Here is a 12,398-nt window from a genome sequence, read left to right as displayed (position 1 = left end):
CGGGGCACACTGACTTATGGGGCACTGCTGCTGGGCACCAATGTACTAGGGGGGCTGGCTCTTGGCACCAATGTACTGGGGGGCACTGCTGCTGGGCACCAATGTACTAGGGGGGCTGGCTCTTGGCACCAATGTACTGGGGGACACTGCTGCTGGGCACCAATGTACTAGGGGGGCACTGCTCTTGGCACCAATGTTCTAGGGGGGCACTGCTGCTGGGCACCAGTGTACTAGGGGGGCACTGCTGCTGGGCACAGAGTTACATTTTTTAACATTTTCTAATGGTGGTGTGCCTCGTGATTTTTTTCATGAAACAAGTGTGCCTTTGCCCAAAAAAGGTTGAAAAACACTGCCCTAAGGGGATGTGGGGGCCGTGGGGTAGCAGTCCTGGTAGGCTTTGTACACCCCAGTCTGTCGCTGCAAGCCAAGACTGTCGGGCACGTAAGGGGCAAGGGAACACGTACATTTTGCCTCCTCACAGCCTGGGCTCCCCTGGGGTTGAACCTATTTATGCCTCTTTATTCAGCCTTAGCCTCTCTATTTTAAGTGAGACAAAGCGTCCCGTAAAAATGCTTTTCCATAAGCGGCAGGGTTAATCACTGAATGTTTTTTCTAATTATAATTATTTAATTTGAAACGGGCAGAAGCAGTAAACGTCTCCGATCAGAACACAGGGTGCAGCGCCGGGCGTATTTCACCTGACCACAAATGGGGCTCCCGTATGCAAATTGAATGGATTTTAAAATGGTATTTAATGACAATTTTCATAGCCGGCTTTAACAATAATTGCCGGCAAATGAAAATGTTACATTACTTTGCATTTCGCCACAAACACGCCGGCCCATAAAGCTCCATCATTATCAGGCCCGCGCCTCGGCAATGTGACAGCACCGCGCTGCAAATGGAAAGCAAAAAGGTCTTTTATGGATGGAAAGTATCCCCCAAGCAGGCCCAAATCAACATCAATTTTGCTTTATTTCTTTCTAAATGGAGGTTAAATGGCTACAGCGGCATGCTGGCTGCGATTCAGCAAGTTTAGTGCAAAGTGTCAGGCCTTAAGGGGGGAACAACAAGGCGACTATTAGGAGATGCTAAAACAGCAGCCGGAATGGGCCTAGAAATACCAAACACTTTAAAGGAAATTGTTATTGGATTTTTTTATTTTAGCACCCCTTAATCTTTTTAGCCCCATCTCATAACAAGCAGCACCCTAAATCTTACCCTTGTTCCCATTAACTAATAACAAAGTTACATATAGGTATATATAGAAATATTGGGGGTAACGGTCACCCTGCTATAGTTCCAGGGGTACCCAGGGCACAAATAAGCACTCACCCCAAATCTCCCCCTAACTGGCCTTCAGGCTGGGCCCCCTTAGCCCATAACAAGGTTACAGATATATAGAAACATTGGGGTAACAGTCACCCTGCTATAGTTCCAGGGGTACCCAGGGCACAAATAAGCACTCACCCCAAATCCCCCCTAACTGGCCTTCAGGCTGGGCCCCCTTAGCCCATAACAAGGTTACAGATATATAGAAACATTGGGTAACAGTCACCCCGCTATAGTTCCAGGGGTACCCAGGGCACAAATAAGCACTCACCCCAAATCCCCCCCTAACTGGCCTTCAGGCTGGGCCCCCTTAGCCCATAACAAGGTTACAGATATGTAGAAACATTAGGGTAAAAGTCACCCTGCTATAGTTCCAGGGGTACCCAGGGCACAAATAAGCACTCACCCCAAATCCCCCCCTAACTGGCCTTCAGGCTGGGCCCCCTTAGCCCATAACAAGGTTACAGATATATAGAAACATTGGGGTAACAGTCACCCCGCTATAGTTCCAGGGGTACCCAGGGCACAGATAAGCACTCACCCCAAATCCCCCCCTAACTGGCCTTCAGGCTGGGCCCCCTTAGCCCATAACAAGGTTACAGATATATAGAAACATTGGGGTAACAGTCACCCTGCTATAGTTCCAGGGGTACCCAGGGCACAAATAAGCACTCACCCCAAATCCCCCCCTAACTGGCCTTCAGGCTGGGCCCCCTTAGCCCATAACAAGGTTACAGATATATAGAAACATTGGGGTACTTAAATGTATTGAAATACAGTGAATTTTGTGTCTAACGTGTGTATCTATTACATGCATGTTTATGATATGTGAGTGTCTCTGACAGGTATGTTACAGTTATGCAGCCTGTCTGGCTTTGGAACTGGTCCATTACCTCCAGGTGTCATGGTTGCACCCATATGTAATAAGGATGCTTATAATAAATCCAAGAGGCACAACTCCTCTAGTGTTTCCCTTAGACAGTACAGTATGGGGGTACAGCTTATTGTGTGCCCAGAACATTCCTTCTCTGTATATTTGTATTTATACATATGGGAGGGAGGTGCCATAGTGTTTCCCTTAGACAGTACAGTATGGGGGTACAGCTTATTGTGTGCCCAGAACATTCCTTCTCTGTATATTTGTATGTATACATATGGGAGGGAGGTGCCATAGTGTTTCCCTTAGACAGTACAGTATGGGGGTACAGCTTATTGTGTGCCCAGAACATTCCTTCTCTGTATATTTGTATTTATACATATGGGAGGGAGGTGCCATAGTGTTTCCCTTAGACAGTACAGTATGAGGGTACAGCTTATTGTGTGCCCAGAACATTCCTTCTCTGTATATTTGTATTTATACATATGGGAGGGAGGTGCCATAGTGTTTCCTTTAGACAGTACAGTATGGGGGTACAGCTTATTGTGTGCCCAGAACATTCCTTCTCTTTATATTTGTATTTATACATATGGGAGGGAGCTGCCATACTGATTACCTTAGGCAGTACAATATAAAGGTTTTGGTAATTGTGTGCCTATATTGTTACACCCCCTGCTGAGAATGGAAGGGTTAAGTCTCTCTGCGCCCAGGTTCCATGTGAGCTAACCTCTTTTCTCTCCTTCCCTCCCTCCCCCCTGGTGCTGAGGAAGAGCCGGGCTGCCTGCGCCAATCTGCTTTGTTATAAGAGTCATAAAAAGGACATTTTTCATCCCTTATCTCCCCCCCTCTCCTCCTCCTCAGTCAGACATAGATTTATACTCTTTCTGATGCCTGTGGCATTCTGAGTTGGGGAGGGGTCATGGGAGGTGCTGATGGGACAATAATGGATACGATGAGGGAGTCCCTAGAGCTTTGTCCGGCTGGGTACCCTATCCATCAGCCACCACCACCAATGCCAAGGTCAACACTAACGAGCGCGTGCCACTGTTCCGGTTCCCCCCCATGGGGAATGCTCCAATCAGACGCCTTGAAATTTTTATAGATATATATATATTTTTTTTTTTTTTGCTTCTGCGCCTGATCCATACAAGGGGGCTACCTCGTGCCAAAAGAGGCTTGCGTGGCCAGAGAATGGAGCAATGCTGTTTAATCACTAACTGGCTGCCTTCTCGGCCTTACACGATGGGATTTGTCAAGAGCGGAGCCAGCCGAGAGAGACTTCCATTGTGTTACCAAATTGCTTGCACTTTTATTGTAACAGTTTAATTAAAAGCATCCCTCTCCATTGCGCAGTCTCTGGGGCAGGGCCCCCGGCACCTCTTGTATCAGCTTGTCGGCTGGTAACCCAATTGCACGGCTACAGCGGAATATCCAAGGGCTTCTGTACAGGCAGCCGGGCTTCTTATTCTGGGCTACATTCAAAGGGCAAGTTCGACCTTTATAAATGGGGGGAAATGATGCTGTAGGAATGCTCAATACAAAGCGGCTGTAATGTTCCATTCAAGGGAGAATAGTGCAGCTCGGCATAGCTGGGGGCGCTGGTTTATAACAGCCAATTGGAAAGGTTTGACTACTGGGAAAATGGTGAGAGAAGGTACTGCAAGGAGTAAAATTTATACAGGTATAGGACCCCTTATCCGGAAACCCATTATCCAGAAAGCTCCGAATTAAGGAAAGCCTGTCTCCTATAGACTCCACTTTAATCAAATTATTCAGAATTTTAAAACTGATTTCCTTTTTCTCTGTAATAATAAAACAGAACCTTGTAATCGATCCCAACTAAGATATAATTACCCCTTATTGGGGGCAGAACAGCCCTATTGGGTTTATTTAATGGTTAAATGATTCCCTTTTCTCTGTAATAATAAAACAGTACCTGTACTTGATCCCAACTAAGATATAATTACCCCTTATTGGGGCAGAACAGCCCTATTGGGTTTATTTAATGGTTAAATGATTCCCTTTTCTCTGTAATAATAAAACAGTACCTGTACTTGATCCCAACTAAGATATAATTACCCCTTATTGGGGGCAGAACAGCCCTATTGGGTTTATTTAATGGTTAAATGAATCCCTTTTCTCTGTAATAATAAAACAGTACCTGTACTTGATACCAACTAAGATATAATTACCCCTTATTGGGTTTATTTCATGGTTAAATGATTCCCTGTAATAATAAAACAGTACATCTCATTGGTTGCTATAGGTTTCTGCTTCTGGGCAAATGTACTGGGGGTCATTTATCAACACTGGCCAAAATTGCCCATGGGCAGTAACCCTTGGCAACCAATGAAATTACTGCATTCATTGTTGTACTTGCAGCTGGTTGGAAAAAGCAAACTGATTGGTTGCTATGGGTTACTGCCCATGGGCAAATTTGCCCAGTGTTGGTAAATGAACCCCACTGACTTTTATTACATGTGGGGAATTCAGTCTACTTTGATGAATTGCACACATGGAAACAAGGGAACCCCGAAATTATTGCAAAGCTCGACCCTGTGTTAATTCCAACTCTAACGCCATTATCAACGCAAGGCACACTGGTGCGCCAGAAGTGACACCATCCCAACGTGAAAATGTGCGTCCATATTGGGTCACCGTGTTCTGGCAATTGCTTTGAAAGGGGGGGCGTTTGGGCAAATGACCAGCAGGGTTTGGCCAGCAGCACAATTTAGCAGAGCATTTTATTTTTCATGTGGCCCTGTGCTAATAGCCAGGGCTCACTTCCACTGGAGTCCAGGTGGGTTGTAGGCTAATAACCTGGCCTCCTGGGGTGGGGGGGGCTTACTAAAGGTCCCCATACACCATAAGATCTTCTCCCGATATCTCCTACCTACGGGTGGGCAATATCGGGAGAATCAAGACAAATATAGGCAAAGTCGGTCCGAGCCGATGCAGTCCCCGATCCGACTACATTTTTAAACCTGCCCAATCGAGATCTGGGGGATTTCAGGCCAGATGTCGGTCGGGCAGTCCCGTCGGTAGTGCCCATACACGGGCCGATTAGCTGCCGAATCGGTCTAAGGGACCCATATCGGCAGCTAGAATCGGCCCATGTATGGGGACCTTAACTTAGCAGTAGCCAAAACCAATATCTGGCTGAGACTTGGGTAGATTTTAAATGGGCTGGCTTGAAATTCCTGGTGAGTTAGGACTGCACTGGAGGGATGGGGATGCAGTCTTTACCTATTATATCTGCATTGGCAACCAATCAAATAAGCCTGAATTGGCCTCCCATCTAGGTAGGCATGTAGGGGCAATGCCTGCGTCCCATGGCTGGTATTACCTTCTTGCCCGGCGCTATGGCACCTACTAGGCATGAGAGAATGATACATTGAGCCCGAGCTTCTGAAACTAAGTGGAATCCTAATGGGGAAGTTTCAGAAGGAATGAATTAAGTAGCTGCGTGGAGCTGTGAGGCGCCTGACAACTTTCCTGACGCGTTCCGCTGTCATTCCAGCCGTCTCCCTGCCGCCTAATTGCTCCCCAGCACTTCTTTTTATAGGGCCACAGTACCTTTAGAATTATTTTCCTTTGTATGGGTCCAGTGGAATTATTCAGAGATGGATTTATTATTATGATGATGATTCTTTCTGAGTTCCATGAAGAGCTCTATGGCCATTGGTCGTTGTATGAAGCCGGGTGTTTATCTGTAGGCCAAGGCTCGGCCTCTTTATCACTGTAACCCCATGCGTTTACAGTGCAACTGTGTAACCCACTGCATTCCATCACCCACCCATCCTAAATGGCATCCAATGAATCATGGCCCTCTTACCCAGAGCATGCCGTCCTCTGGAATCCACTGCAGATACAGTTCCGACTCGTGAATCTGCTTTCAGCAGCAGTTACATTAACAACCTCTGAATCATTAACATGTTCTCAAAACTCCAAATTACCACCGGGTTGATGTGTATATCTTTGTAATGGCATGTAGAAATAGCCAACATTTATCTTTGCTCAGTAAGCATATATACTGTGCAAACATCCCTAATATCCCCCCACCAATCAGGCCTCTCCCACATCACCGGCCTCTGCTTATTAAGATAAATGAAAGTGGAACCCAGGGAACACCTGAACACATTGCAAATGACCCAAATTTGGGAGCAAAGCCGCCTTGGCTAAACGTGCCCCCCTTCCCTGTCATTGAGTTTCCTTTATACACGGAACCTCAAACAATGAAAACACAAACCCAGTGGTTTCCTTGGCTAATTACCTCCAGGAGTTGCCCGGCATCCCGGATAAGTACCACACTGGCCTCCCCTTGTGTTGCCTTTGTCTCACCTAACAGATCCCTCAGCCAGAAGGGAACAATTAAGCCAAGGGGCAAGCGGGCTGTGTAGGTGGATAAGGACGTCCGTTACCTGGGCTATAATCAACCTACAGGTTTCCTGCTGAGTTCCAGGATGCACGGCAGGTGTCTCATTGTCATTAATAACTAGGTGTCTGTGCCTTCTACAGGGAGAGGGGGAGCGGGGAAAGCCAAATCACAGGGTAGGATTATCGGCCATTCTGTCACTGCACGTGCTCTGGTTTTTAGCCTCTTATACGGGCCAACATTTGGCCAGGGCCCCCTTAGCTCATAACAAGGTTACAGATATATAGAAACATTGGGGTAACAGTCACCCTGCTATAGTTCCAGGGGTACCCAGGGCACAAATAAGCACTCACCCCAAATCTCCCCCTAACTGGCCTTCAGGCTGGGCCCCCTTAGCCCATAACAAGGTTACAGATATATAGAAACATTGGGGTAACAGTCACCCTGCTATAGTTCCAGGGGTACCCAGGGCACAAATAAGCACTCACCCCAAATCCCCCCCTAACTGGCCTTCAGGCTGGGCCCCCTTAGCCCATAACAAGGTTACAGATATATAGAAACATTGGGTAACAGTCACCCCGCTATAGTTCCAGGGGTACCCAGGGCACAAATAAGCACTCACCCCAAATCCCTCCCTAACTGGCCTTCAGGCTGGGCCCCCTTAGCCCATAACAAGGTTACAGATATATAGAAACATTGGGGTAACAGTCACCCTGCTATAGTTCCAGGGGTACCCAGGGCACAAATAAGCACTCACCCCAAATCCCCCCTAACTGGCCTTAAGGCTGGGCCCCCTTAGCCCATAACAAGGTTACAGATATATAGAAACATTGGGGTAACAGTCACCCCGCTATAGTTCCAGGGGTACCCAGGGCACAAATAAGCACTCACCCCAAATCCCCCCCTAACTGGCCTTCAGGCTGGGCCCCCTTAGCCCATAACAAGGTTACAGATATATAGAAACATTGGGGTAACAGTCACCCTGCTATAGTTCCAGGGGTACCCAGGGCACAAATAAGCACTCACCCCAAATCCCCCCCTAACTGGCCTTCAGGCTGGGCCCCCTTAGCCCATAACAAGGAACTAATAGTGTATCAGCCAGTATTGAGGATTGTTATTATATATGCAGGGATGGGATTGAGCCCTAAGGAAAGGACAGCAAGTTGGGCACAGTAGGTGGCAATTAGAAAAGGCAACTCAGGTGGCCCTAAGGAAAAGGCAGCTCTCAATACAAGATTTTTTTGTTTTAATTCACCTTTACATATAAAAGAGAATCTCCTCAGAGGTGGAAGTGGGGAGCATGTCACCGGTACCAGAGTAATCAGACTGGAGCTGTAATGTTGGGGGAATTGGCACAATAAGGCGCTGTTGGACCATACAAACCCGTCTCACCGTATAATTATGTCACTTTGTGCAAGTGCTGAAAGCGGAATCATTGCCGGTGACCGCACTCTTCTAAGCCCCCGTGTCACTCCCCGCACCAAAGGGGGAAAAACTCCCCGTATCTCCTCGCCTTCCCGTATATATAGATATTTGAATGTTATTTTAACAAAACAGCTGTCTGGAACGGGGAGGCTTATCAAGAGCTAAATAAGGAGCGCGCTCAAGCTGAATCACGCCGAAATAGGCCTCACTGCTGTCATTGATTTCCTCGCAAGAAAAAATTTGCCTCTGGCTACTGAACCGAATTAGTAGTCACTGATGACCAATTATTTTTGCCCACAGTGAACGGAGAGGCATACTAAAAATCCAGTTTGTCAGACCCAAGGCTTGCAGCTCAAACACCTTTCAAGGCGCGTGTATCCATCCCCGTGTGAAGTCTCTGATGGGCTCTCTCCTCTCCGTAACTTTCTGCTTTTTCTCTTTTTTTTTTCCCCCCTTTTCCTGGGAAAGTTTTAATGAGCTGGCGGGTATGATGATGACCTGCCATTAAAGGAGGCCCTTTCTATTCTCGACGGGGCTTTATTTGGCAAGGAGGCGAGGAAGCACACAAATCCAAAGTGTCAGGTTTCATGCACACGTGCGCGCCTCCTCGCAAGGAAGGTGTCAGTTTAATGCCATTTTTCCCTTTATATTTCCCCGGATTAGAATTTCCATTTTATGGTCGGTCTCTGGTGCTTTTTTATCTCACAGCACAGTTCCGCTGGATGCTACCCATAATATGGCTTTAACTCTCTTAAAGGGCAAGGAATGCATTCAATGATGGCTTTTTGGATTCCTCAGCAAAAGTCTCTCCCTAATTGGTCTTCGGGGTACCCAGGGCACAAATAAGCACTCACCCCAAATCTCCCCCTAACTGGCATTCAGGCTGGGCCCCCTTAGCTCATAATAAGGTTACAGATATATAGAAACATTGGGGTAACAGTCACCCTGCTATAGTTCCAGGGGTACCCAGGGTACAAATAAGCACTCACCCCAAATCCCCCCCTAACTGGCATTCAGGCTGGGCCCCCTTAGCTCATAATAAGGTTACAGATATATAGAAACATTGGGGTAACAGTCACCCTGCTATAGTTCCAGGGGTACCCAGGGTACAAATAAGCACTCACCCCAAATCCACCCCTAACTGGCCTTCAGGCTGGGCCCCCTTAGCCCATAACAAGGTTACAGATATATAGAAACATTGGGGTAACAGTCACCCTGCTATAGTTCCAGGGGTACCCAGGGCACAAATAAGCACTCACTCCAAATCCCCCCCTAACTGGCCTTCAGGCTGGGCCCCCTTAGCCCATAACAAGGTTACAGATATATAGAAACATTGGGGTAACAGTCACCCTGCTATAGTTCCAGGGGTACCCAGGGCACAAATAAGCACTCACCCCAAATCCCCCCCTAACTGGCCTTCAGGCTGGGCCCCCTTAGCCCATAACAAGGTTACAGATATATAGAAACATTGGGGTAACAGTCACCCTGCTATAGTTCCAGGGGTACCCAGGGCACAAATAAGCACTCACTCCAAATCCCCCCCTAACTGGCCTTCAGGCTGGGCCCCCTTAGCCCATAACAAGGTTACAGATATATAGAAACATTGGGGTACCAGTCACCCTGCTATAGTTCCAGGGGTACCCAGGGCACAAATAAGCACTCACCCCAAATCCCCCCCTAACTGGCCTTCAGGCTGGGCGCCCTTAGCCCATAACAAGGTTACAGATATATAGAAACATTGGGGTTAAATTAAGACTGAACGCTTAGGCTTTGCACAAATCCAAGTCTTTAAAGGGATACTGTCATGACTTTTTATATCTAAATTACACTGTTTAAATAGCAAATAATTCACTCTACCATTTAAAATTTATACAGATATATTTTTTAGCTGTAATATTGGTGTGTAGGTGCCATATATATATGTATAATATAGCAGGAGGGTGTGCTGACCTTAGAGCTTACAGTCAAAAACTATTTTGATTTAACCTAGGCCTTTAGCTTGAGGCTTCATGCTTTTACATGGTTACGGAACTCCTCTGTGACTTATCATAGCCTTATAATGTACAGTTGGGGGTTATTAGCCTCGGTATTACCATACACACTGACTACACTGGGGATGCACAGACATAACCGGGCTCTACTCCCATTATCTATTCCTGTATGTTGGCTGCTAATGGCACTGCTGGAGGGTACAGAACCAATATTATCAATAGCGGCACCCAGGGGGGTCTGGTACTGTGTCTGCAGCATTAAACATTCATCTCCTTCACGCTTTTGTGCATCTCAGTGTCTGCTTGGCTTTTCCAATGGTATGTGAGGGCTGGAATGATCAGTTTAATAAGTACAACTGCTGTATGGACACAAGTGTTGCCATCTTTCTAAATAATTTTAGCGACCAGTGATCGGGGGGCGGAGCAAGAACAAAAGGGGCGAGGTGATAACGTAAAAAAGGAGGGGCAATTACATAAAAGGGTGGGGCTATGACTTGTGACAGCAGGATATAGAGTGATCTGGGGAGGGAAAAATTAAAAAAGGATTGAGGGTGGGCCAGGGGCTTGTTGTCGGGGTATTTACAGCCAGCCACATTGCTGCTTAATTTGTAATACTGGTCCCGGCCTTGGCAGGTTTTTTACTGGCTAGATCACTAAAATACTGGCTGGGTGCCATCCTGGATGAGGGGCTGCTGGGGGCAAGGGGCTGCCCTGGGTGAGGCACCACCTGGCTGATGCAACGGATGAACCCCCTGCAGACATCATTACTGATGCACACCCCAGAACCCCCATGTGCATCTAATTTATGGGATTTTAGCAAATTCCATGGCAGGGCTGACACATCATACATAGTTACATAGGGTTGAAAAAAGACCCGAGTCCATCAAGTTCAACCCTTCCAAGTAAACCCAGCACACCCAACCCACACCTACCAATCTATACACTCACATACATAACTATAAATACAACCACTAATACTAACTGTAGGTATTAGTATCACAATAGCCTTGGTTGCATGTGTCTGGCAAGCACAACTCTGGAATTCTGGGACAGAATGTTGCCTTGTGGGTAAAAAAAAGTGCGCTCTGACTCATTTATTAAACGCCCCTACATGAACAGTGAGCTTTCCGCCATTTTGCAGGGAGACTGCCCCCAGGTAATTAATGGCGCTTATTTCTATAAGTCCCTGGAAGCAATGAACCATCCCAAATGCCAACTATTCTGTCAGCGTTCGCCATAAGCTGCCGGAGTCTCAATGACAATAATGGGAAGCAACTGGTTGCTATTCTGGGAGTTCGGATCGGCGCCGCATCTCTCCGAGAAGTTCTGACAGCTGCCTAAATTTATGGGTAATTTTGGGGGGGTTGGAAGGAAAGACAGGGTAGGAAATGGTACCTCTAATTGCATAGAGTCTGCGTCTCACAGGGGCTCCCATTAATCTGGGGGTGCAGTTTGTACCATAAAGGAACCGTAAACAGGCGCAGGCGCCGCCCGTGTTTGTAGTTTCCTTCCCTTTCAATTTCCGCAAAAGGCACAAAGCATTGATTAGCGCTGCACCGAGGCAGCAGTCTATCTCCCTGCCTGGCTCTCTCGGTTTATATATAGGCTCTGTACTGAACACCGTGGTCTAGATTCTCAGATGTCGAGATTGATCTAAAGCGCCGCCACTTTCTACTTGCGCTTTCTTCCCTCTCTGCAGCGATACAGAGCTGGGGTTTTAAGGGAGAAGTTGTCAAGCGCAGGAGGTAGAACTTACAGGATTAAACTGGGTCTCCATCTGTCAGTATCCCAGAGGGAAAACATATATAATGTGCCCCCTATTGTAAATGATAAGGATATTAGCAGTCACTGAGGGGTTCTGTGCCCATATAAAGGCACAAGGCTGCAGGCTGAGTTATACAGGGAACTCTGAGTATCACTCATGTATTATAAGGGATAATGTACCCCCTACTGTAAATGATAAGGATATTAGCAGTCACTGAGGGGTTCTGTGCCCATATAAAGGCACAAGGCTGCAGGCTGAGTTATACAGGGAACTCTGAGTATCACTCATGTATTATAAGGGATAATGTACCCCCTACTGTAAATGATAAGGATATTAGCAGTCACTGAGGGGTTCTGTGCCCATATAAAGGCACAAGGCTACAGGCTGAGTTATACAGGGAACTCTGAGTATCACTCATGTATTATAAGGGATAATGTACCCCCTACTGTAAATGATAAGGATATTAGCAGTCACTGAGGGGTTCTGTGCCCATATAAAGGCACAAGGCTGCAGGCTGAGTTATACAGGGAACTCTGAGTATCACTCATGTATTATAAGGGATAATGTACCCCCTACTGTAAATGATAAGGATATTAGCAGTCACTGAGGGGTTCTGTGCCCATATAAAGGCAC

General features: G+C 46.9%; 1 protein-coding gene across 1 annotated transcript in view; it reads left to right on the top strand.

Moving 5' to 3' along the window:
- Positions 1-12,398, top strand: part of cfap77 (cilia and flagella associated protein 77) — a 101,511-nt gene that overhangs the window by 62,735 nt on the left and 26,378 nt on the right. The window lies entirely within an intron of this gene.

This window comes from Xenopus tropicalis, chromosome 8 (genome assembly GCF_000004195.4).
Source record: "Xenopus tropicalis strain Nigerian chromosome 8, UCB_Xtro_10.0, whole genome shotgun sequence".
NCBI classification, from domain to species: Eukaryota; Metazoa; Chordata; class Amphibia; order Anura; family Pipidae; genus Xenopus; species Xenopus tropicalis.
The sequence above is the reverse complement of the archived record's forward strand: the minus strand, read 5'-3'. Positions and strand labels throughout refer to the sequence as shown.